Below are 27,714 nucleotides of genomic sequence, written 5' to 3' on the forward strand. Positions count from 1 at the left end.
TGGGAAAGATGCGGGCATCTTAATTATTTAAAAACGATGTGTGCCACATTATGCAAGCATCGAATGTGGAAAGACCACCTAATGGGAATCATATACCAAAATGTCACGTGCTCAAATGCACGCAGGCTAGCCACTACCTTAAGGGATGTCTAAAATGAAGAACAGCTAACACCGACCATCTGTGCCACACCGCCACCGAACTACCGCTCGGCTCCTGCCAACCAACCAAAACTGGTCATGATATTCTAAATAATGGCATAAAACATTCAAAAAAATTCTTGTTTCTTAACTGAAGTTGATCATTAAGGAGGTTATCCTTATCAAATTGCAGATGTTTAAAGATCTCCGTTTCTTCTAGGATGTCTAATCTAGTACGTTTAGTCTCATGATGAAGTAGCTCCGTGGTGGTTAGGGGATTAGGCACATGTGCCATTTGGATTATATGTTCGGAGAAGGAAGAACCTCGTGTGCCGTCACCACTTTTGGTTGGAATGTGCTCCTTATATCTAGTAGCAATGGCTCTGCCTGTTTGACCTATATAATAGTTCGGGTAATCCTCACAAGCGATTTTATAAACCCCAGAGCGAAACAGTTTGCCATGTGATGCTTGCAGTGTATGGACCAAAGTTTTATTCAGATTATTATTGGTTGAAAATTCTACCTTAAACCCACGATTCTTAAGCATTCGGCCTAATCTGTAAGAAACCTTGCCTATGAAGGGAATAGATAAAATGGCAGCTGGTTCACTTTCTCCCCACTCATCTAATGTGAATGACGTGTTATTTCTTTTCTTTAGTTTCTTGTTGTACAATTGCCTCACCAAGTTAGCCTTGTAACCATTATTTCTAGCAATTTCCTCAAGCGTTACTAATTCAGATTCTAAAGCATCTGGAGACAGGGGAATTGGCAGGACACGATGTATACTGGAATGAAAACAAGCTAACTTATAAGCTTGCTGATGCGCGGAATCGGCCGGTATGATATTATCAGAGTATGTACTTTTACGCAATGTGACTATCTACTATAGTGAGGGTAAGATTTAAATAAAGATCTATTACAGGATTCATTTTCAAGTGTAAAATTAATCTTATCATGGAGCTCGTTATATGTTAGGAAAACTTTGTCTATATCGTTTTGGTTACCGTCAATAATAAGAAGTATATCTTCTACGTATCTTGTGGTGTCACCGCCAGACACCACACTTGCTAGGTGGTAGCCTTTAAATCGGCCGCGGTCCGGTAGTATACGTCGGACCCGCGTGTCGCCACTATCAGTGATTGCAGACCGAGCGCCGCCACACGGCAGGTCTAGAGAGAGACGTCCTAGCACTCGCCCCAGTTGTACAGCCGACTTTGCTAGCGATGGTTCACTGACACATTACGCTCTCATTTGCCGAGACGATAGTTAGCATAGCTTTCAGCTACGTCATTTGCTACGACCTAGCAAGGCGCCATTATCATTTGCTATTTATCTTGTGATGCATGTACCGTCAGACCGATGTTCACCAATTATGGATTAAAGTTAAGTATTCCAGAAGCTACGTACTATTTTTGCTAGTTCATTTCCGTGTCCTGTTCCAGACCTCACGCCAGCCTGCGTGAGCTTAAACGCGTGCCTTTCGGCTACCTGTCATAGTGGATTGGCTGTCTTGCCAGTCCACAAAATATCTTGCGTAAAATGTAATATTATCCATGATGTCTCCGTTGCTGGCGAAAAAACCACATTATGAATAATTCAGAAAAATTTCAGACAGAATGCATGGCAGCGGGCTTCCCATTGATAGCCCACACGGTTGGGAATATATTTTTCCGTTAAATATGAAATAATTATGTTTCAACACATTACGCAGAAGATTCATTAACTCATCTATTTCACTGTACAACATTTTATGTTGATGGAAGTTACCTTCTAAAATCTGGAGTGTTTGTTCCACCGGAACTTTGGTGTATAGACTTTTTATATGGGAAGAAACTAACTTGGAGTTTTCAGAACACGTTACGCGTTCCAACCGATTGGCTAACTCCGTAGAATTTTTAACGGCTTAATTCTTTGCAAACACAAAATTATCTTTTATTTTCTGGTCCAGAAATCTAGCTAACTTGTGGCAGGCACTCCTGGTACTATCTACGATCAGGCGGATCGGATGATCACATTTGTGAATCTTAAACTGACATCTCATCTTAGGTGGTCAGGGATTAATATTGATAAGCCACTTTTTGCGGAAATCGCCTATTAACTTTTTAGTGTTCTGAAGCCCTACCCTTATTTCTTTCTGCAACGCGGTAGTGGGATCAGTATCAAGTGGAACGGTCCCATTTTCATCGAAGAACACTTCTGTTTTATTTATATATCCCGTTTTAGTTGAAATAACTATCGAATTCCCTTTATCGGCTTTCGTAACTATGGCATCGTTCTGTATTAACTTCTGACTGATACTTATTATAGTCTTATGTGTGTTACTATCCTTATGATTGTTATTTATATTATTTTCTAAAATTTGACAACTCATAGGCTATGTGTGTTTGCGTATTTCTGGCTGTTTTCGACCCCTCTAGGCCGACTTTAAGATCCACTATTAGATTTTCCATGATTTTTGTTTCTGTAATCCTAGGTTCAACATTGTATTTAAGCCCTTTGGTTAATAGTGCACTTTCAGAAGGTGAAAAAATAATATTTGTTTTATTAATGACCCGTTCATAAATTTTTTTTGGTTCAGTAGTCTACATTAATCTTTTTTTAGTAATAAGATAAAAAACTTAATCTTGATAATATTCTTCATTCAGTGCGTGTCAGCAATAAGAAGTCTATATCTACATCTACCGCAGCATTCGTTGTGCAAGGACCGATATATTCTAATAGTGTAAGTCGCGGTAGTGTTTTCGAACTTATATAAATCCATGCACAGTTTGTTACATGTTAGTCATTATCTGGTGCAAAGGCTTTGTGTTTAAGATTTTCAGCCTTTCTGTAAGTTATTTCTTTCAAGATATAACTGCGTTGGTCTTTTATCTTTGACAGTCATGGTCTCAGTTAGACATGCGCAATGTTCCCCGCCATGTTGATTTGCAGCGTGTTATCTAGTCCTACTTAGTTTCACGTGCGCTCCCGAGGCCCACCGAACGGCGTCCATGGAAACGAGGCGCACGCCAGAGCTTAATTCTTGGTGTTGACTTAGTACTCCAGTACCGCATTTTTAAAATGTGACTACGCCTATTCAGGCAATTTTAGTTTCATTTCTAGACCATGCGCTCTTAGACAAATTATAGATTCAGGTATATCTTCTGAAGAATGCACAATTATTTGGGCTGAAACCTAGGAAAAGGTTGGTTTCATTACCGCAATCGAGGCTGATTGTTTCTTATATATTAGATTATCACGATTGCTGACTGTCCTGCAATGTTGAAAATACAAAAACTGAAAAAAAAGACAAAAGCAATGAGGAGTAGCAGAATTGAAGTTTACGTTAAACTCATCTTCAACACCGAGGACCACGAAGTGAAAGTATTCTGCTATCTTCCAGCAAAATTACGCTTCACTAACGAAGCAAGGAGGACGCAAGAAGGAGACTAGCACACGTAAAAAGGGCATTCATCGCTGAAATAAGTCTGCTAGCATTAAACATAGGACTTACTTTTAAAGAGAAATTTCTGAGCATCGACTTTTAGAGCATGTCATTAGAAGGCAGTGAATACTTGCCTCCGTAGCTGCAGTCGCTAAAGCAAGCTTGTGTGGAGATAAGCCTGTTCGAGTGCTGGTGTTACTCGCAGATAGAATATTCACTGAAGGTACCGGGGTGGAAAGGTAGTTAGGACAGTTCGTGGCATTAAGTTCCTGAAGACCAGATTTTGTTCTGTTGTCCTGGATTGAATTATGAACCTTTCCACAGTGTCCTATGAGCAGAGAGTATGCGGGCACTGTTGATGGCGATACGTTCATCGAAGAGGGATGTTAAGCACGACGCCCCGTTGGTGCCATTGGAGAAGAGAAAACTGTGGCTCGACATCACCATAGATCGTTGTAGAACACCAACATTCTTCAAATACGCAAGCTACCTAACTTTCACATGTCTGCAAACTCCTCCCGAACAGGCCATGAAGGCCCAACGGTACCTACGGTCCGACCTCAGACCATAGGCGTCACTGGATGCGGATGTGGTGGGACATGTGGTCAGCATACCGCTCTTCCGACCGTAAGCCAGTTTCCGAGATCGAAGCCGCTACTTCTCAATCAAATAGCTCCTCAGTTTGCCTCACAAGGGCTGAGTGCACCCCGCTTGCCAACAGCGCTTGGGAGACCGGATGGTCACCCATCCAAGTGCTAGTCCAGCCCGACAGCGCTTAACTTCGGTGATCTGACGGGAACCGGTATTACTACTGCGACAAGGCCGTTGGCAACATGTCTGCAAATGAGGGGCCAATATGGGCGGAGGAAGAATTCCTTTTTCAAGTGGCTGAATCCAAACTGTAGGATATCGCAGCCAAAAATCAGGTTTGATTCCTTGGGAATAATTGTGCCCCAAGAGCGTTGTGTAATACAAGATAGAAGGTCAGCCATTGTCGTCTTTAGTTTATTGCAGATCTAGATTTCAGCTAACTGAGTTTGATTGCTGTTTGCACTTGCCAAAGTTATGTTGTAATATGAGGGCATTTTTTTTTTTTTTTTTTTTTTTTTTTTTTTTTTTCAACCTCCGATCGTCCATCTAAGCCAGTAAGAGGTAGGGAGGTGCCGGACCTGCGCGTCATGCAATTGCGCAGCTCCCTCACCACAACCTCTGCCGTTTTCAGCTGCAGTGTGTCAGTCGCAGCCGGGCTACGTCCGTGTAAACATGGCCGCTATGCTCGATGTTCCCGCCAAATGTGAGTTACGAAGTGTAATCCGTTTTCTGGCAGCAGAAGGATGTAGTGCTGCGGAAATCCATCGCAGAATGAGCAACGCGTATGGTAACACCGTTATGAGTGATGGTAGTGTTCGGGAATGGTGTCGAAAATTTAAAGAAGAACGAACAGACGTCCATGATGAAGACGGACAAGGTCGCAAGTCTGTCGCCACTGTAGGCCTCGTTGAGCGTGTTGATCAGTTGATCAGGCGGTGAGATGCAAACGAAGGTTTACAATTAGCGAACTGTCTGATGAATTTCCAGACATTTCCAAGTCTGCTTTGTACACAATTGTGACTCAAGACCTAGGCTATCGGAAATTGTGTGCACGTTGGATCCCAAAAATGCTGAGTACCGACCACAAAACGCAAAGAATGACGTGAGCATTATCGTTTCTCACACGTTATGCCAATGAGGGAAACGTTTTTTTGAAGTTTATTGTTACTGGCTATGAAACGTGGCTCCTCTATGACAATCCTGAAACAAAGGAACAATCAAAGCAGTGGATGCACGCAGCTTCCCCAAGCAAGCCAAAAAAGTTTAAACATTCACTGACGAAAAGAAAAATAATGGCCACTGTGTTTTGGGACCATAAAGGAGTGCTGCTGGTGGACTTTATGGAGCAAGCTATGACGATAACCAAGGAAGTTTATTGTGAAACTTTACATCGTCTCTGCAGAGCCATTCAAAACGAACGCAGAGGAATGCTTTCGTCTGGCGTTGTTTTGATCCATGACAACATCCGACCACAGAGTGCCAATATGACAAAAGACCTCCTCAAAAAGTTTAAATGGGAAGTTTTTGAACATCCACCGTACAGCCTGGACCTAGCACCAAGTGATTATCACCTGTTCCGAGAACTGAAGTCATGGTTAGGTGGGCAGCAGTTCGCTACTAAGGAAGAACTAGGACGCCGTCAAGACTTACCTGTCCTCACTGGCAGCAACATTCTTCGAGGAAGGCACCGAAAAGCTTTGGTCACGATATGACAAGTGCCTCAATCGTTTTGGCGATTATGTAGAAAAATAAGTTAAGACTTTATTGTACTTTTGGTAATAAAATTAATTTTTTCTGTACATTTTTCTTTTATTTACAGCCAATTGGAGGTTGGAAAAAAAAAAAAAAAACAGCCCTCGTACATGCCGTGTTAACTACGCTGATTCCACGTGACTGCGTGTAACTCACTATGAAAGCTGCGCTGTTAGCTGAAATCTAGATCTACGATAAAATACAGATGATATTACGACAGACTGTGACCTTCTCTCTGTTCCAGCCAAAAATGCCGTACGACATTTACATTTCTTCACGTGAAGGGAAGTATGGATTTGTGAGGAAACTGAAGAATAAGAGAATCTAAGCGTCTGAGATGTGGTGCTATTAAAGGATGTTGAGAATTAAGTGAACGGATAAGAAATGAGGAGGTTGGGAAACTGCCTATTGGCTTCTGCCTCGGCTTCTTCGGCCGACGTTCATCTAATGATTTTACTGACGTTTCACCAGCACTAGTGTCTGGCATTGTCAAAGCTTCACCCTCCATTGCCGGTGGTGAACTGGAGCCGAGCTCGCGGCCACAGACTATATGTACCTGGCGCGTCAACGTCCGAGGGCTTCTCCGCGGTCATAAGTACATATAGTCAGCGGCCGCGAGCTCGGCTCCAGTTCACCACCGGCAATGGAGGGTGAAGCTTTGAATATTCCAGCCACTCGTGCTGGCGAAACGCCAGTAAAATCATTAGATGAACGTCGGCCGAAGAACCCGAGACAGAAGCCAATAAGCAGTTTGTCAACAAGTGGCCAGGAAAGCCTTAACAATTTTGTAATGAGGAGGTTCTTTACAGATTCGGCGAGGGAAGCAACATGTGGGAAACACTGACTAGAAGAAGAGAAAGGATGAGACGACACGTGTTAAGCCACCAAGGAATAACTAGTGAGAGCTGTAGAGAGTAAAAACTGTGAGGGACGGCAGAGAATGTAGTATATCTGTTATGTACACAGTTCGGCGTAGTCAGCGCGCACACAACTTTCCCATTAGAGCGCGCCCCGCTAAGCACAACAGCGCAGGCGCAGCACTCGTCCGTCTCCGCACTACGATATGGCGCTGTCTTAGAGATGGACCAAATTCTGCTTCCGCCGATCCGTGTATTAATATGTAACGCAGCCAATGAGATTGCTGCTAACGTAGAACCTTCTCTCCTCGCGAATCACACTCGCGCAGTGGTACCTGAACGCTAGAGGTATTATAACGAGTGTACAGACCTCCGATTAGTCAGTCTGCATTAGTCTGCATTAGTCTGTAGTCAAGTTTCAGTCTGCACCTAATAAGATTATCATATTCCTGTACATAGCCATGAAGATAAATGAATAGACATTTTGTCAAGTATCAGTTGAAGAAGACAATTCTACATAATGAAATGATGACAATAAATTCGTTTCAAAGGATGTCCCTAATGCTAACTTTGGAAGACATGTGGTCACATAAGGCAGTGGAGATAGACAAAATTTCTTCGGAATTTCTAAAATCATCACTGGAGTTGGCAACCAAGTTGGTGCACAGAATCTATTGGACTGCAGACATACATTGAGACTTTCGAGAAAAAGATCTCATTCACAGAATACTGAAGAAAGGGAGGACAGAAAAATGCGAGAACTACCTAACAGTTTAACAGCCCATTCATCCACGTTACTAATAAGAATAATATATAGTAGAATGGAAAAGAAAACAGAGAATCTTTTAGGTGATGATCAGTTTGGATCTAGGAAAGTAAGAGCACCAGAGAGGCTGTTCTGATATTGCGGCTGATAATGGAAACAAGACCGAAAAAAATCAAGGTGACCTCGGACAGTTTCGTTCTATAGAAAGCGTCAGCATAAAATGATATAACATGTCAGAAATTCTTAGAAAGTTGTAAAATAGAGGGAAGGAAGATTAGGATATAACATGTACGAAAACCAAGAGGAACCACTAAGAATGGAAGAGGTGAAGCGAAGTGCTTCGATTAGAAAGAGTATAAGACACGAAAGTAGTCAGCATGAGATTTTCACTCTGCAGCAGTGTGTCCGCTTGTTGTGTACTTAGTTTCGCGTAGTCAGCGTGTACACAATTGCCCACTAGAGCGCGCCCCGCTAAGCACAACAGCGCAGGCGCAGCGCTCTTCCGTCTCCGCACTACGAGATGGCGCTGCCATAGAGATGGACCAAATTCTGCTTCCGCCGATCCATGTATTAATATGTAACGCAGCCAATGAGATTGCTACTAACGTAGAACCTTTACTCCTCGCGGATCACACTTGCGCAGTGATACATGAACGCACGAGGTATTATAACGAGTGTACAGACCTCCGATTAGTCAGTCTGCATTAGTCAGTACCAGTCTGTACGAGTTCTACATTTGTCTGTACCAGTCTATAGTCAAGTTTCAGTCTGTGCCTAATAAGATTACCATATTCCTGTACATAGCCATGAAGATAAATGTATAGACACTTTTGTCAAGTCTCAGAGATATATGTGAGAATAAGATTAACGTACCAATACCAAAGGAACTTCAGATTGTCAATTGTAAATAGCATCCAGAATCAAGTTAAGTAAGGTTTATGATTATTATTATCTTAATAAATGTGTGTGAAAATTAATCAAGTTCTGTTTAAAGTTGGTCACCGTCAATCTGCTACTGTAAGCGTGCAAGTGGCATTTCTATCGTCTGACCTAACGGCAGAAGATAAACACGCCACGATAAGACCACGAGACATATTGCTGACACTCGCCTACTTCATTAGAGCGACAAGTCAAACAATCTGATGGTGTGTGTACCGAAGGTCTTACAGTATGCACACCACAATATCAAGGATTGAGGACATAGGGTGCAAGTGCTACTCTGAAATGAAGAAGTTGGTGGACGAGAAGAAGTCGTGGCGAGGCGCATCAACGCAGTCTGGGAGCTGGTATAAGTTTTCTAGTTTCGTTCCGAAATTAAAAAAGAAGTATGTAACAGGAGTAATTCGGTGCCTGAGAGAAGTAGTGTGGTCGTAACTTGGAACGGAAGGAACAAAAAATGCAGCTTTCTCCGGACTGCTTGGTAATACGGCTACGGCGCGTGAGTTCCTGCCGCGCGCGGCCAGCGGCCTCGCTCCCACCCACCCTACCTCCCGCCCTCAGGAGCGGCACGGCCCGAGGCGGCCTGAATAATTCAGCAGCCATCGCGGATTCCCGTTCCGGCTGCGCGCTCCACCCTTTCCAAATTAATACTCGATATTTTAGCAGAACCGACTGGCCCCGCCTCTCCAGCCGCACGGGCCGCAAGTTAAGTTATAAATTTTGTGGACCTCCCGCACAAAAATTGAAATATTTCTGGTTTTTTAGGGCCGGGCCGCTGGGTGGCCTTCCGGAGTGCCATAAGTTTCCGCGAGCAGACGCGCCGCGCCCGGTGCTGTCGTGTTGTGTTGTGTGTGCGGCGCCGCCCCCACCAATTCCGGCGGGCAGCCTGCGGTCCATTAGCCGCCGCTGGCTAATTGCACGGGCGACATTAGCATGGGCCGCTAATAGGCTGACTGTAACTGCCGGGGACCATGTTTTATGTAGAACCGAATCGCCTCGTTAGCAGCAGGGAGGACACCGTCCCATCAGTAGACGTTAGCCCCGATCCGCACGAGTGACTTATTATTGCGCGCTCGCTGCGTCATTTTCTCGCGTGTTTCAGAAGTGCATGTCAAATAATGGAGCCGCGTACACGACGTCAGTGACTCTGCGAACTCGCCTCGAGTAAACGACGAGGGAACATTGCGCTGGCTAGCCATTGCTATCCTGAGTGAAAGTGAATAGTTATTACATGACATGCTGAATGGAATGGACAATCTAATGAGTACAGAATATGGACTGAGAGTAAATCGAAGAAAGACGGAAGTCATGAGAAGCAGCAGAAATGAGAACAGCGAGAAACTTAACCCTTTAATGCATAGTGTAGCTGATCAGCTACAGGCTTAATTTCTTCGATGTATCCTGTACTGAGCAACATTTTGTAACAAATTCGTTAGGTAGTAAGCTGCTAGTAGTTGTTCATAGGGATCGTAAATGGCAGGATGAAGTAAACCAGTTCGACAATCAGCTGTGTGGATGTACTGCCGCGCGAGTGTTTTGGCGGAAAGTAGAGACTTTTTCGGTGTTTGTGCACTGATTTATGGGTTTGAAAATTACTTTTTTATTTTGAAAACGTAAATAGATATGGTGTAGACAGTTAATTCGAGTGTCTTTGCAATAGATTTGAAATTAGGTCTGTTTTTGTCTTTATAGCGATTGTCAACAATAATGCTTTGTTAATTCAATTAAAAAATTTTCAATATTTTTTTCGTAATGTAGGCACTATAAACTAAACGTGGTAATGTTTACAGCTTGAAATAAAAAAAATCATGCACTTAAAGGTGATGGTCATGAAGCAGCTGATGTTAAGGAGCTCTGCTACCTAAGCAGTAAACTAACCAATGACAGACGGAGCAAGGAGTAAATCAAAAACATATTAGCACAGGCAAAAAAAAAAGGTCATTCTTGGCCAAGAGAAGTCTACTAGTATCAAACATAGGTATTAATCGAGGAAGAAATTTCTGAGAATGTAAATTTCGAGCACAGCATTGTATGGTAGTGAAACATGGACTGTGGAAAAACCGGAACAGAAGAGCATCGACGCGTTTGAGATGCGGTGCTGCAGGCGAATACTGAAAATTTGGTGGACTGATAAGCGGTAAGGAATGACGAGGTTCTGCGCAGCATCGGAGAGGAAATGAATATGTGGAAAACACTGACAAGGAGAAGGGTCAGGATGATAGGACAACTGTTAAGACATCAGGGAATGACTTACATGGTATTAGAGGGAGCTGTAGAGGGCAAAAACTGTAGAGGAAGACAGAGATTAGAATACATCCACCAAATACTTGAGGACGTAGGTTACAAGGTGCTACTCTTGACTCTGAGATGACTAGGTTGGCACAGGAGAGGAATTCGTGGGGGGCCGCATCACTGGGTGATCAGAATATCGATGACCAAGAAAAAAAAAAAGAAAACGAAGCAATTGCTGCATCACAGCGATCTCGCCGGTCACAGCCAAACACCAGTCGTCGTAGATGAACGGCGCAATACGCACGTGCTGGCAACCCTAGCAACAGCTGCCATCAGCCCGCCTTGGATGCACCCAGTCTGGACGTGGGACTGCTCATTGAAGATGTGAAAAAAATTGAAATATGGGGAATATCTCGTAGGCAGTGTCATAATAGGATTAACAAGAGATCAGCATTGTTTCTTGTGGATGTAAAGCTTTGTCAGGGTTTCTGAAACTGAATCAGGAGAGAAAGGATATACGTAAACACAACTGTTCAAAAATTCAAATGGTTCAAATGGCTCTGAGCACTATGGGACTTAACATCTATGGTCATCAGTCCCCTAGAACTTAGAACTACTTAAATCTAACTAACCTAAGGACATCACACAACACCCAGCCATCACGAGGCAGAGAAAATCCCTGACCGCGCCGGGAATCGAACCCGGGAACGCGGGCATAGGAAGCGAGAACGCTACCGCACGAGCACGAGCTGCGGGCGAACACAACTGTTAAACTGTTCTGTGTTTGCGTTCTAGAGGTGGTGTTCTTGCTCGAATGTGGGCATTTAACACTTGAAATGGGGCTAAGCAGCGATTACTTTGCTCGCTGGCGAGACCCCTTTCACCGGAATAATAAAAGCTTCAGTTAAGAGCAGTTTAAAATAAATTCTGTTACCTGAGCTGGTTCATTGTAATCAATGCCTTATTGTATTGCAGCCACAAAATATATTATTGCACTTGTTTCAATAATTTGGGAACAAGCTGATTCACCGAAATCATTTTATCTACTCTTAAGTGAACATCCTTCTTTGGTTATGAGACGTCATAGTACAGATGGCATAGTACGCTTTTCAAATTCTCTGGTATTTTTCAACCACGTCCCATCTGTAAATTTCGCAATATGCTAGACTTCCCAAAAATATTCACAAACATTCCTACTTTACGCAGTGTTGTGTGGCCGATTCTGTATTGAGAAAGCAGATATGAGAGTGCAGTCACTACCCAGATCTACATATCGGAAAAGATGAACAGTTGACGTTAAAGCTGTTGCAATACTGTTACTTCGTCAAAAGAGTGTACCGTCTTTCGAAAATAAAAAAACTTAACATTCACCTTGTCTTAAATCTACAGGTCGACAGTTATCGAGTTATATGAAAAACAACGTAATTACTTACAAACTACGGCGTGCACACACTTTATTCAACATGTAAACGTCACTGCAGATATTCGGATTTTGGTTATGACATGTTCGATATGCCTTCCATCATTGGCAATGACGTGGCTCAGACGAATAGCGAAATTCTGCATGACCCTCTGAAGCGCCGGAACATCGATGCTGTTGATGACCTCATTAATAGCTGTTTTCAGCTCAGCAATGGTTTTAGAGTTGTTGCTGTAGACCTCGTCTTTAATACAGTCCCACGAAAAGGAGTCACAGGTCTTCAGATCCGCAGAATATGGCGTCCAATCGAGGCCCATCCTAGTGGCCTCTAGGTACCCCAGACTCAGAATGCGGTCCCAAAAGGGGCTCCTTCAGGACATCAGACACTCTCCTGCTTCGATGGGCTCGAGCTCCGTTTTGCATGAACCACGTCTTGTCGAAATCAGGATCACTTTTCATAATGGGATGAAATCATCTTCCAAACCTTCGCGTACCGTTCGGTAGTCGCCGTGCCACCAAGGAATATCACACCAATTATTCCGTGCCTGGTCATTCCACACCACACAGTCTCCTATTGAGGGCGAAGAGACTTCTCGATCGCGAAATGCAGATTCTTAGTCCTGCAAGTGCGCCAGTTTCGCTTATTGACGAACCCATCCAAACGAAAGTTTGTTGTCGAAAACAAAGCACGTGCGCATGCGCGTACTAATTCCCACCACGCCCCGCGGCCAACTGTGCAGTTTGACTGTCGTAACGCCAAACGTTCAGAAGTTATGACAATTTTACTTCGTATAGTTCAGTAATTGTCACCCTGTATAGCCGGCCGGGGTGGCCGAGCGGTTCTAGGCGCTACAGTCTGGAACCGCGCGACCACTACGGTCGCAGGTTCGAGTCCTGCCATGTGTGTGATGTCCTTAGGTTAGTTAGGTTTAAGTAGTTCTAAGTTCTAGGGGACTGATGACCTCAGATGTTAAGTCCCATAGTGCTCAGAGCCATTTGAACCATCACCCTGTATATACAGGGTCACTAACGCTTCTTTCAGCACCCGTGAACTAATCACTGGTTCAGTCCGTAATCTTCTGATGCGTTTCTTAAAGTATTCATAAACGAAATAAACTAATACTGGTAGCTTTCGTCTCCCTAGGTGCACGCTGCGTGGAATCCAAACTAGTGTTGATGCGTGATTAACGCAGCGATGCCGCTTTGTGTGCACTGAAACGATTTCTGACACCGCGAACTCGTCGCGAGCACTTGCGGATGTTACTCGCTCATGCGCATCGAGCCTTAATGGCCTGTGTCACATGAGGCGACTTTTGTTTCTAGTACATGAACAGCAGGAAGTAATCGCTTCATGTGACAACGAACTCGTGCTATTGACTCAGCTAGCAGCCACTAAAAACTAGCGGCGACTGGAATTGCGCATGTTCAGTTCTAATTACACCGTACAGCGGTCACGTGACCTAGTCGCCGCTACGCAGCACTGTTGTGGCCGTCTCGTCTGACAGCTCAATGGCTAGTCGCTCTCTTGTTATCAGAACTGGCGTTGAGCTTATTCGGCTTGTTCGCTGAATTTGTCTTGTTCTTGTTGCTTTGTTATCACGATGGAGAGTCAGGAAAGAAATTCGTGCACGTCTTCAGGCAACGACGTGTTGAAATTTTTGTATTTTTATTGGGACACAATTAACAGTAATTTTATGAAGAGAAATGTGCGAAAAAATACACTCATGTACAGAAAAGAAACAGAACACCTTGAACGACTAGAGATAGGACTTTCATATTCACGGGACTTGTACTTTAGTATGTTCTGCAGAAATGGTTAGCATTTGAACCATGTCGACTCCCGGGTTCAAGATGAACATCGTTATCGCAACGCACCACCACCTACCGGTAAAATGTGCCTATGGCTCTCGTTGTCGCTATAAACCGAAGGTAATGGATCAGTGTGATTCGAGCAGACGTGCACGATGCCTCACAGACGTATGCGCGAACTGTATCGTCAGATCAGACAGTTTCAAAGAGGTCGCATTACTGGAAGGAGAGAAAGTGATGCAGCCATCCGGGAAATTGCTGCTCCTGTGCGACGAAGTGTTTTGCCAGTGCAACGCGTGCAAGCACACTGGTTCGCGGAAGGCCGTAGAACATGACGAGATGGGTCAGGTCGGACCCCCGAGGAGATCGACACCTTATCCAATAGCATTGCAGGACAGATCTGCGTCCTCCTCGGTTCTCGCGCAACAGTGGAACAGTGTGACACATCGTACAATATCAGGGGGTTTATTACAGCATGAGTTCACCCACTTCTCCACCTGCGTTTCACGAATATACAGATACATGCTAGACAGCAGTTGGATATGGAACGACGTCACTGGGGACAGCAACGGCATCAGTGTTTTCGGACGGACCCAGGTTCCGTTTGTTTGAAAATGATGGTGGCATTTCGGTTCGCTGCAGACAGGGGGAGCCGGCCGGGTGGCCGTGCGGTTCTAGACGCTACAGTCTGGAACCGCGTGACCGCTACGGTCGCAGGTTCGAATCCTGCCTCGGGCATGAATGTGTGTGATGCCCTTAGGTTATTTAGGTTTAAGTAGTTCTAAGTTCTAGGGGATTGATGACCTTAGAAGTTAAGTCCCATAGCGCTCAGAGCCATTTGAACCAGCCAGACAGGGGGAGCGGCATCATAGTGACTGCATTCGCAAAAGACATACAGCACTAACTCTTATGGTGTGGGATGTTATTGGGTACAACCTCAAATCACAGTTGGTACGTGTCCAGGGCATTGTGACCAGTGTCACCTACGTTAATGACATCCTGCGACCCGTAGCCAAATCCTTTATGCACAACACTTCAGATGCCATTTTTCAGAAAGACAATGCACTACCACGTGATCCTTCTTGGTGTCACAGGATGTCAGCCTTTTGCCCTTGCCGCCAGATCAGCAGACTTGTCGCCAATGAAAATGTGTGACCCAGTCCAACCACAACAGATGAACTTTGGAATCAGGTGAATGTAGCATGGATGGCTGTACCACTGGAAGCTATTCCCACCTTACACGCGTCGATGCCATCACGCATGGAACAAGTTATCAGGGCCAATGGCGGACCCTCTGCGTGCTAGAGAACAGGACACATACTGAACCGAGGTGACTGAAATGCTAATCATTTCTGCAGAACATCCTAGTGTACATATCCTGTAAATTTCAACGTCTCACCTATAGTCATTAAAAGTGTATTTTTCTGAACTTGAGTGTAATTGTAGAGGTCTAGTAGAACTGAATGACATTGTAATGCACATAGTCTCTGAGAAACATCTGAGAATAAAAATTAAGAACATTAAGGAAAGTGAAGAAATCCTTGAAAAGTGGCATGGGAGCTGAAAACGTGTACAATCCCAACATAATTTGGTTCAACGAAGCGGATTCTTTTTTGCTGTGGTTAATCCAGCTCAAATTTAGTAAGTTACGCATTTTACAAATAATTATACATTGCAGTCCCACAAACCGAAGATAATTGTCGGTTCAATGTGCATTAACGAATCTGTGTTGCCCCTCTGGAATCAGTCAACTAAAAATGCGGCGTCGGTACTTTATAAATCTGAAGTGGTATCATTGTTTTATTCACGTATTGTTCTTTACAAGACAATGTTTGTATGTCGTTTAATATAAATTAACAATGCTGTTAACAGTTTTGCACCAAATTCAGTTGCCACGGCACAGATGATGTAGTTGTGAAAGCCCTAGCGTAACTTTGCCTCACTGATTTTCCATCATTGGAATACTTGTTAGATAAATATCCCAAGACTATCCGAGTAATTGATGGAAATGGATTTACCACCTCCTGCCTCCATTGTCTTGCGTTATTTTGGCTTGTATTGAAATCCTTTTCATCAACGTATCTGCTTGCGAAATATTCTCTCGCAGACGTCATGCGCAGCCAGTTGTGCTGGGCACATGCAGCCTTTACGTGCGATTCTGTCGTCTCAACTTTCAGATCAGTTGGTCTTCGAAGAACACGAAACCGTGAACCAGTATTCCGGAACCATTGTCTCGGACTCGTTGTGCTTCTGACAAGCGGAAATCAAAAACTTGTTCTTCCTGTGAAAGTTGCCTATGTCCGTATGGCTTCAGTAAGTTTGTTCGAAGAGCGTCATCTCCCACACAAAGTCCATCTCCAGGCCAATTGAGTAAATTCTTCTCAAGTGTAATATTCAGTTTAGACATTGGGAATATGTTAATGTGGGAAGCTCTTCCATCACTTCCCACATCTATACCTATATCTGAAGCACTACTCAGCACCGACCACTGCAAACAGCACAATGTTGTAAAAAGGCTTTGTAATTGTAAAACGTTTAAGTACTGTTCTGAGACGCGTTATGGCAAAATGCTTTCCATCTAAAGCACCACAGCAACTAGCAAAGTTCCATTTCGTTTCAGATTACCTTTGGATGATTTGCTAGTCTTCAACTTTTTCGGAAACGTGAAAAGACTTAACCGTAGGCTGTCATATGTTCAAACTGTGTATTAAGACATTGTGAACTATCTCCATACTTACAGTGTGCATGCAGACGATTTAGAACAATGCATCAGTAAAGCGTCAAAAGATGAAGCTAAAGGGACATCTATAAATTTGAGAGAAATTCACTCAGAATTCTGTGCTACAAGAAAGCTTTATTTGCTAAATACTGTACAGGTTGAAGATAAAGAACGGACCAGTTTATTTTTTTGCTGTAGCAGTCTGTACATGACTGTTGTGAATAGAAATATCTATATTACCTCAAACTGGTTTTTTTTAGCTTTCCTAATAATGTTACTGCTACCAGTATTTTCACAGCAATATCTAGAACACCGCATCAACACCAAAGTGTCTGAATCACCTCGTCACCACAGTCAACGTCTTCAGTCATCATTAAACTGAATGATAGATGAAAACTTTTCAGGTGTGTATATAGTCTGTAGCTTACTTGATGACATATGTTTTCTGTAAAAACCATTCCACGCCAAAACTTGATGTAGCCGGTATCATGGCGGGGTGGGTGAAGCATCAGGACTTCGTTGTGACTGATCCCGCGATGATGCGGAAGAAGAGCGGAAGAAGAAGAATAGGATACTCCTTCCCGATAATATATGAGCGACAATTGTAGGTCCCTCCAACTGCGGAAATACAAATGCTCTCACGTCACTGCAATCTCACCCGGATGGAGTCCCCTTTGAGCATATATCTGTATTGCAAAAGAGACTGCAGAGCGTCAATGATGTAACATACACGACATTCGGTCGAAGCAGTCAAATCCCTCCTCCAGCAAAAGTTAAGCAGAACACGGCGTTCATATTTCACCATGTTGCTGTGGAAAAGCAGGATCATATTCTACGATATTTCTGTTTTGGTCGTCTTATGGGCGTTGACGTATTTTATTTAAGTCAAACATATTCCAGAATCCTGAAACAGTTGGTGTGGCATAATGCAAATCGCATTACAGCATACAAACAAGGCAATATGAATTTAAAATCCATTTACCAGACGCATATACGAACCGACTTGTCATTCAATGATTTTGTATTGCACAGTACAATCGAACCAAACTTAACACAATAAAAATGAGACAAATCGTTATTCATGATAATGGAAACATCGATACGGTATTCTATTATATTAAAATGTTTCATCCACGTAAACAGAAATTTAATGAAGGTGATTTGATGCTTTTGAGGAGACATATCTCCAAAACTCGTCTAGTGAGATGATATCAGTTTCCAAAGTGCAGAGAACAAATCCCAGAACTTACATCTTAAAGGAAATCAGTGGCATTGAAATTTCAGAATGCTCTTACACAGAGGAAATGCAGAAGAGCTCAGAACCAAACGTGTTTCTCATAAAGTGTGTCATAAAACGTTGAGAGAATAGAGCACTAATTAAATCGCTTGGCTTTCCTGCATCACAACGCAGCTGGATTGACGCTGACGGTTTGCTATGTAATGGGGTGCACAGAGCACAGACAGCACAGTAGCATAAAATGCAAGATAGAAGACACATTCTTGGAGGTGCTGGTATTCTCGACAAATTTCCATTCGAATTGCACATTTCGGGGAGTAATTACTGCGGACCTTGGCTTGTGCTGACAAAGGGATTAACCTGCTTGACAAGACGTGTTTGGAACACAACACTGCAAAAAGATCTCCCAGGACGTCACGCTGCGGATCGAATTTTAGCTGGTAAGGCCACGGCAATACGGGCAAGAAAGGATACTGGTGAAGGGCAGAGCATTGCAACATCTGTAGTTGATAAAACCATGCATGACAAAATTAAGTTGGGCTTGGGCGTGAATTTCAAACAAGTTATGAATGCCGCACCTTATGCACTGAAGGAGAAGAATAAAACGAAGAAGAGGAAGAAGTCAGCGCAAAGTCACTTAAAAAACTGTATCCTGACAGCAATGTATGCTGCTAAAAGCGCTCTGAAGCATAAAGGACCGGTTAAAGCACCCACGGTTCTGCCGATACCCAAGACATCAGACGGAATTATCCCCTTCCTCATTCCTGCCCTCGCAGTTCTCTCAGCGACGGCAGGTGGTGCTACGGCTATTGCCAGAACAGTCTCGAACTAACGGGACTCCCAGGATCAGCTAGAGGAAGCACGAAGTATAACAGCATCATGGAAGCAGTGGCCATCGGAAGAGGATTATGCATGAAGCCATACAAGAAAGGACTAGATTTCTTCATAAATAAAAATGCAAAATCCCGTTAGCTACCGTACCAGACATACAGCTTACAAACACACATCTGCTCAAGGCAGTTAGGAAAAACTAGATAGACCCCTCACAAATACAGATCTGCTCATGTTCGTTAGAAAAAAATTCAGCTTTCCAAGATTCCGTGGTGTGTTTATGCAGGGTACTTTACCGAAGACTGGGGAATGTGAAATTGTGAATTTAGGTGTTTCTGGGGGAAAAACGTCTACTATTTCGACTCACTAGGAGACTTGCAGCCATCAGAAGAGTTACAATCTTACTTCACCAACAGAAGACATTTATTCTGTAATTTTCATCACTATCAATACTTTAATACTTACTTGTGTGGGCATCTGTGCATCATGTTGGCAGTCCTGACCCAGACGGCAGATGCTGGAACAACTTGGTTCAAATGGCTCTAAGCACTATGGGACTTATTAACATTTGAGATCATCGGTCGCCTAAACTTAGAACTACTTAAACCTAACTAACCTGAGGACCTCACACATATCCATGCCCGAGGCAGGATTCGAACCTGCGACTGTAGCGGTCGCGCGGCGTCAGACCGAAGCGCCTAGAACCGCTCGACCACAAGATGCTGGAACATCAGCTTGTAAAGATAAGTGGTTAGTTTTGTAATAGCTGTTAATTAAGTTAATAGTACGCCTTAAATAAGTTAATTAACGACTGCTTTAACTTATCTGTTGAAGATTTCACTTTTCAAAAATTATTTTTTTGAGGAAACTAAACATTTCGTAAGTGCCTGCTTTCTCTCTTTCCAGGCGTAGATAACACAAATTTGAGACGTGTGCTTGCGTATTAAGAGCAGAACTTAACTTGTTTTCTTTCCACATACATAAAGTAGAGCCTTATCTACACAAGTAATTAAATGTTTAAAGTTCTATCTTTTATTTCTTTTTAAAACACAAAGAAGTCGCTATCGCGCTTACGCGATTTTACGTCTAATTTTTCGATTGTACAAGTTTAGCATATTAACATAAATTCAGATGCCTTATATTCCTATATTAATAGAACATACATACATTAGTGTACTACGTAACTTTAGTGTCTCCTGGGACCTGTAGATAATAGAAAATTGTTGTTATTTTTATCTAAATTTCATAAAGTGCTTGAGCTGCCAGTGAAAAGTTAGTTCTGGAGTTTTATGCAGCTGTTGTGACAGATTCTTTCATAGTAGGGAATGTAGTGGCATGGGAATTGGGGAAGTAAATGAGACTCTTCCACGGCACTGCAAAGTACATTCAAGGAACAAGAAAATAGTTGAACAGGGAGGGAAGATTAGAGCCTTAAGGCTGAACTGTGTAGTGCCAGGGAAAACTGATGAGGTTAAGGAAGGAGAGGGGTGAAGTGGGAAGTCGTAACAAAGAACAGGGGTCACAGAAAGACAACAGTGTCTGATAGTTTCATCATTAGCAGAAAAAAATAGATTTGCCTTTCTACCTCAGATAAGTAAGGATGAGGCTCACGTAGACACAGGTGTAGCGAATACCCAACAGACTTCCATTAGGCAACCACTTGTTTCAAGCAAAGTAGAAATCAGGAGGAAAGTTCTGTTGCTAGGAAGTATATATGGGAGAGCTGTGGGCCAGATTTTGCACGAAAAATTAGGTAACAGGTAACGGGTTACAAATATTTTCAATCCAGTGCATGTCTTAGCCAAGTGGTAGAGGATGTAGGATCCTTGGCTATAATGTTGAGAGTAACATGGTAAAATCAGCTTCTGCAACAAATCAGACAAATGTTGGGTTGGTACTTGCTGTCATGCGGTAATATCAGCCACAGTTGATCAGCTCTGTAAGGAGGGTCAATATGGAGTTGGATCGGCTGCTTCAGGTGGATACTGGGTCAGACATGGGTTTGATTCCTGCTGACACTATTGGTAGGTATGAAATCAATAAGCATGGCCTGTACCTCAATAGGAAAGCGAAGAGCTGGTAGCAAAATCATTAAAGGGGGAGCACTTCTTTTTTTAGGCTAAGGTCATTGCCCAGTGATACAACATTGACAGGAATCAAGCATAATGAGAAGCTCAGAGAGGCAGGTACTAAAGATGTTAACCACAAGACTCTTGTAAACTGAAAAATAATGTCTATATATTGCATCAGAATATCAGGAGATTATAAAACAAAGTACTGTAGATGAACTCCCTGTTTGTCTGGACGATTTAGAAACAGAGAATACTTCAGATGTATTACGCATGTCTGAACATCATATAATGACAGATATGGAAAAGGTAAATGTTAATGGGTATAAGCTTTCAGCACATGTAAATAGAGACAATATGGAAAAAAAGGAGGAGTTGCCATATATGTTAAAAGTTATCACAGTGTGAAAAACTTAGAAACTAAAAAAATTTGTCTGGAGCAGCATAAAGAAACATGTGCCTGCGAGCTTAAACTATAAATGGTAATGTTATAATTGTAACTGTGTATAGGTCACCATTGGGAAATATTCAGGTATTTGTGAAAAAGTTGGATTCCTTGTTGTGGTTGGTTGGTTTAAAGAGAGGGGAAGGGACCAAACTGCTAGGTCATCGGTCACTCTTTGTTGTGCTTCTGTCAGAGAGGGAAGGAAATTATTATTTGTGGAGATAAAAATGTAGGTTTTCTGAAAGAGTCTAACAAGAAAAAGACCTTGAAGTATTATTCTGTTCTTTCAATTTGACATCACTTATTGATTTTCCTACTTGAGTAGTACAAGAGAGCAGCACACTAATAGTTAATATTTTGACAGGCCAAGATAAATTTAATCGAACAAAAATTTATCCTGTTAATAACCGTCTTTTCTATCATGATGCTCAGCTAGTTGCAGTATATGACATAGCTCCATACAGTAATACAAAACAATTCTCTAAAATGGTGCATTCAATTAACGATTGCAAATTTTAGGGAAAGCTTGCAGCAGTTATACTGGGATGAGGTGTACTGGAAACATGATGTTCATTAAAAATAACTTATTTTATTTCATGATACATTTCTGAGCATTTTTGAAAATAGTTTCTCTAAGAAAACAGTGAATATAGCTTGTAATCAGAAAAGATAATGTATCTAATAGCAAGAAAGAGTAATGACCCAGAAAGAGTCAATTATTATAAAAACTACTACGCCGTATTAAGGAAAGCTATTAAAACGCCCAGAAGAATCTTTATTATGTCTGAGAGTAGCATCTTTGATAGTAAAATTAAAACAATTTGGAATATTATTTAAAGTGTGAAGTTATTCAAAAGAATACTAAAAGAAATCAGCTAAATTTCGATTACGTGGGAAGATACTCAAATATGATAGCTATAAATTCAACTAAATACTTAGGGATTACAATTACAAATAACCTAAATTGGAATGAACACATATAAAATGTTGTGGGTAGAGCAAACTAAAGACTGGATTCATTGGTAGAACACTTAGAAGGTGCAACAGGTCTACTAAAGAGACTGCTTACACTAAGCTTGTCCGTCCTGTTCTGGGGTATTGCTGTTCGGTATGGGATCCGCATCAGATGGGACTGACGGATGACATCAAAAAAGTTCAAAGAAGGGCAGCTCCTTTTGTATTATCGCCAAAGAGGGGAGATAGTGCCCCAGACATGATACGTGAATTGGAGTGGCAATCATTAAAATAAAGGCGTTTTTCGTTCCAACGTGATCTTCTCATGAAATTTCAATCACCAGATTTTTCCTCCGATTGAGAAAACATTCTGTTGGCACCCACCTACACAGAGATAAATGATCATCGCGGTATAATAAGAGAAATCAGGGCTCACACAGAAAAAATTAAGTGCTCGTTTATCCCGCGCGCCGTTCGAGAGTGGAACAGTAGGGTGACAGCTTGAAGATGGTTCGTTCAACCCTCTGCCAGGCACTTTATTGTGAATAGCAGAGCAATCACGTAGATGTAGATATAGAAAGGGAAATAGGACAACCAAGAATACTGGAAGGTTGCACTACCATCAAACTGAATGAAAAGTTTATTAACAAAAAGTCGGAGTTTGAAAACATTTTTAATGATCATTTTTATGTGTTGTGGGGAAAGTAGGATCCAGGTGTCCAGCACAAATGGCATAGCTATATGTGTGGAAGAGGCAAGACATACGCAGTTTGAGAAAATTGAAATTCTACCCACGTCTCCTTATGAAGTTAGGGAAATAATGAACTCACTCAAAAGTAAAAGTGTGTGTGGAATTGATAGCATCTCCAGCAAAGTACTAAAACAGATAAGTGAGATACTCAGTCACATATGTAACACCTCACTAAAACAGTGCATTTTTCCTGATATATTGAAATACGCTATTGTTAAATCATTGCAAAAAAAGGGGAATAAGTCTGATGCAAAAAGCTACCACCCAGTCTCGCTTTTGTCAACTTCGTTCAAAATCCTTGAAAAAGTAATGTATTCAAGAGTGGCTAGTAAACGTAAAGTACTAAAAAAATGAAAAATATGTTTTCAGAAAGAGTTTTCAACAGAAAATGCTATATACTTTCACTGGCCAAATATTAAATGTCCTGAATAACCAAAGAATCACTAATTGAGATAGATTTTGACTGCGTAAACTATGGAAGTCTATTAGAAAAGCTTAAGTACTGTGGTACGAGTCGAACAGTGAACAAATGGTTCAGTTCATATTTTAACTAGAAAAGTACAGAAGGTTGAAATACATGGCTCACGTAATGCCCAAAAATCAGCAGATTCCTCAAACTGGGGAGGTATCAAAAATGGTGTCTCACAAAGTTCAATCTTGGGTCCTTTAGTGTTCTTAACATAATTGATGAATGCCACTCCATATTCATGTAGATGTGAAGCTAGTTATTTTTGCTGCTGATACAAGTACAGTAATCATACCCAAAAACAAGAATTAGCTGAGGAAATTATGCACAATATCTTTCAGAAAAAAGCAAATGGACTCTCATTAAGATTTGCTAAAGCGCAGTGTATACAGTTTTGTGCAGTAAATGGCACAACACCGTTAATCTCCAGAATGAGATTTTCACTCTGCAGCGGAGTGTGCGCTGATATGAAACTTCCAGGTAGATTAAATCTGTGTGCCGAAATGAGACTCGAACTCAGGACTTTTGCCTTTCGCGGCCAAGTGCTCTATCATCTGAGCTACCTAAGCACGACTCACGCCCCCTCCTCACAGCTTTACTTCCGCCAATACCTCGTCTCCTGCTTTCCAAACTTCACAGAAGGTCCCCTGCGTGAGTCGTGCTTGGGTAGCTCAGATGGTAGAGCACTTGCCTGCGAAACGCAAAGGTCCCGAGTTCGAGTCTCGGTCCGGCACACAGTTTTAATCTGCCAGGAAGATTCAGTTCGATAACCTGTTGAAAGGTTTAAGTTCAACTACTTGTGCTATTAGGGTTATTGAAAATTTTGGCAATAAAAATGTAAGTAAACTAGCTTAATATGGCCATTTTCATTTACTTCTATTATATGGCATGATACACACATCAAAAAAAAGTTTTGCACCACCCCAGTTCGAAGAACTCCTGAAGATAGACGTTGACTGTGGATATTATATCACGGACACAATCCCTTTGACCGTATAGAGATGTCACTAAACCCGCCATAAGATGTAAACAACCATGCATGAGCATCGCCTATTAGACGGAGGGGGGGGGGGGGGGCGAGACAGCCGATCAGTTCCAGTCATTCCAATAGGAAGAAGGTAAACGGCTAATGTTGTCTGTAGTTCAACCATGCCTAGACGGTCCAAACCGCGGTTCGATAGCGTCCGCATTGTTACTTTGTGCCAGGAAGGACTCTCAACAAGGGAGTATCCAGGTGTCTCCGAGTGAACCGAAGCGATGTTGTTCAGTCATGGAGGAGATACAGAGAGATAGGAACTGTCGATGACATGCCTCGCTCAGGCCACCCAAGGGCTACTACTGCAGTGGATGACCGCTACCTACAGATTATGGCTCGGAGGAACCCTGACAGCAACTCCACCATGTTGAATAATGCTTTTCGTGCAGCCACAAGACGTAGTGTTACGACTCAAACCTTGCGCAGTAGGGTGCATGATGTGCAACTTCACTCCTGACGTCCATAGCGAGGTCCATGTTTGCAACCACGACTCATGCAGCGCGGTACGTATGTGCCCAGCAACATGCCGAATGGACCGATAAGGATTGGCATCTTCACCGAGGAGTGTCGCATATGCCTTCAACCGGGCAATCGACGGAGACGTGTTTGGAGGCAGCCCGGTCAGGCTGAACGCCTTAGACACACTGTATAGGGAGTGCAGCAAGGTGGAGGTTCCTTGTTGTATTGGGGTAGCATTATATGGGACCGACGTACGCCGCTGGTGGTCAAGGAAAGCGCCGTAACGGCCTCCGACCGATAGTGGAACCATACCGGCAGCTTATTGGCGAGGCATTCGTCTTCATAGACGACGATTCGCGCCCCCATCGTGCACATCTTGTGAATGACTTCCTTCAGGATAACGACATCGCTCGGCTAGAGTGGTCAGCATGTTCTCCAGACATGATCCCTATCGAAGATGCCTGGGACAGATAGAAAAGGGCTGTTTATGGACGAATTGACCCACCAACCACTCTGAGGGATCTACGCCGAATCGCTGTTGAACAGTGGGATAATTTGGACCAACAGTGCCTTGATGAACTTGTGGATAGGTGCCATGACGAATACAGGCATGCATCAATGCAAGAGGACGTGCTGCTGGGCATTAGAGGTACTGGTGTGTACAGCAGTCTAGACCACCACCTCTGAAGGTCTCGCTGTATGGCGGAACAACATGCAATATGTGGTTTTCATGAGGAACAAAAAGGGCGGAAATGATGTTTATGTTGATCTCTATTCCAATTTTCTGTACAGGTTCCTGAATTCTCGGAACCGAGGCGATGCAAAACTTTTTTTGATTTGTGTATTTTGTGGTAATATATCATAGAGGAAAAAAGTGTTCATTGCACAAAAGAGTGTAATTAGAATAATAGCTGGAGCCCAACCAACATCATCTCGCAGACATTTATTTAAGGAACGAGGGATATTTACGGTAGCTTCGCAATATATTTACACTTACGAAATACGTTATTAGTAACCCACCCTAATTCAAAAGGAATAGCAATGTGCATAACTACAACACTAGGAGAAAGGCTGATCTTCATTATTTTGGGTTAAATCTAACTTTGGTACAGGAATGATGAATTATGCTGCACAAAATTCTTTGGTTACTTACAAATAGCAGCAAACGTGTGACAGATAGCCAACCAACATTTAAAAATAAATTAAAACAATTTCTGGATGGCAGTTGCTTCTATTCGATATATAAGTTATTAGATATAAATTAGTTATCTCATAACTAAAACAAAAAACTAGAAAAATTTGTACATAAACTTACTTTTTGTTGACGTGTCATGTTCCACATCACTACGAAGTGCCATATTCATGATCTGTGGAACAAGTTTTAATCTACTCTAATTTAATCTTGTTTCTACTAACGTTTATGAAGAAGGACATACAAGGAGGCACACTGAAGATCCACTTGTCAGTTGATGTTCAGATGCAATGTCGTATACTCTGACCTTTAAAGAACAGTAGTTAGTATTACGTGTGAATTACTTCGCACCGATTCATTTAAGCAATGGGGAGTGAAGTACTGTACTACTCGGACTGGAGACATACAACAGCATTCCGAATATTACAGAGGCTGACAATAAACTTCATTTGGAAATTAATGGTGAAAAATAAATTATGGAAATAGGATGTGGTACATACGATACTGACGATTTAAATGATTTTTAAAACAGCCTGGAAAAGGGATTGTGTTTTGTGCAAACATCAGCACACTTAAATCTGAAATAAAGACACCAAAAGCAGCGACTGATTTTAACAAGAAAGGTTCAATAGGGCAGCTACTGGCTTTCAAATAAGGACAGGTCTTGAATAAGTACAGTAATAAATTTTACGGAAATGACCAGTTTGTGGCTATACTTCCTGTCAGTACAACCTATGCCAAGTGTAAAACTGCAACAAACTCTTATCTCATTAATAGGTTGATTCAAACAATTTGCTGATATTTCCCATCAGCTGGAACAGTGTATAAGATGGCTGAGGGGCCATACCAACGCTATTTCCCTTCCAGTAACAGTTCAGACACTGGACTACCTGGAACTGCATATTGAGGACCAGGATAACCAACTCATTGACGATCGTGGCAAGCAAATCATTGTACAGCTACATCGAAAGTGGAACCAGCCGTGACTCAAACGTGCGGAGACCCAGAACTGGCGGCGAACTTGAACCAGCCAGGATCTGCAGTGGACCCACCACAACCTCTCAGCGAAAAGAAAAACCATGCCTTGCAGGGAGACTGGAAGCGGCAGCGGCGACGTTCTAACGGCCAGGACTCACAGCAGCTTCCCTGCGTCCTCGTATCGTCAACAAAAACAGGATGGGCGCGAGGTATAAAACCAACGTGCGCAACACACAGCGTGGCACTTCACAACAGAACAGCAAAGTGATAACACATTCAAACTACGAATTTCTTAAACCAGCAGGTCTGAAACCTCGCAATGACGTCGTTCAATATTAGCCCAGTGGAATATGATGAGTGTATTACACAAAAACAGTATATCTCACGTAAACCTTATGCATCAACCACATTTAACACGTGCGATAAAATTGGTATTGTCATACAACACCAAGTTGCTACAACGCTCTCATGCAGGAGTTTCATATGCCTTGATGGATCATTTACAAAATGGGACGATAGCACTATATTGTAATCGAACCTTACGTGTTGCGTGAGATACAATACGTACTTAATGGTCAAGTTTGACTATTCACACAATGTAGGCATAGCATGAACTCTTAAAACGTATGTCTCTGCTTCTCCCTCGGAT

General features: G+C 42.5%; 1 pseudogene; it reads right to left on the reverse strand.

The window, feature by feature from the left end:
- Nucleotides 1-4,274: 4,274 nt before the first annotated feature.
- Nucleotides 4,275-4,392, reverse strand: LOC124778759 (annotated as a pseudogene).
- Between the last annotated feature and the right edge of the window lie 23,322 nt (nucleotides 4,393-27,714).

Source organism: Schistocerca piceifrons, chromosome 2 (assembly GCF_021461385.2).
Source record: "Schistocerca piceifrons isolate TAMUIC-IGC-003096 chromosome 2, iqSchPice1.1, whole genome shotgun sequence".
Taxonomy (NCBI): Eukaryota; Metazoa; Arthropoda; class Insecta; order Orthoptera; family Acrididae; genus Schistocerca; species Schistocerca piceifrons.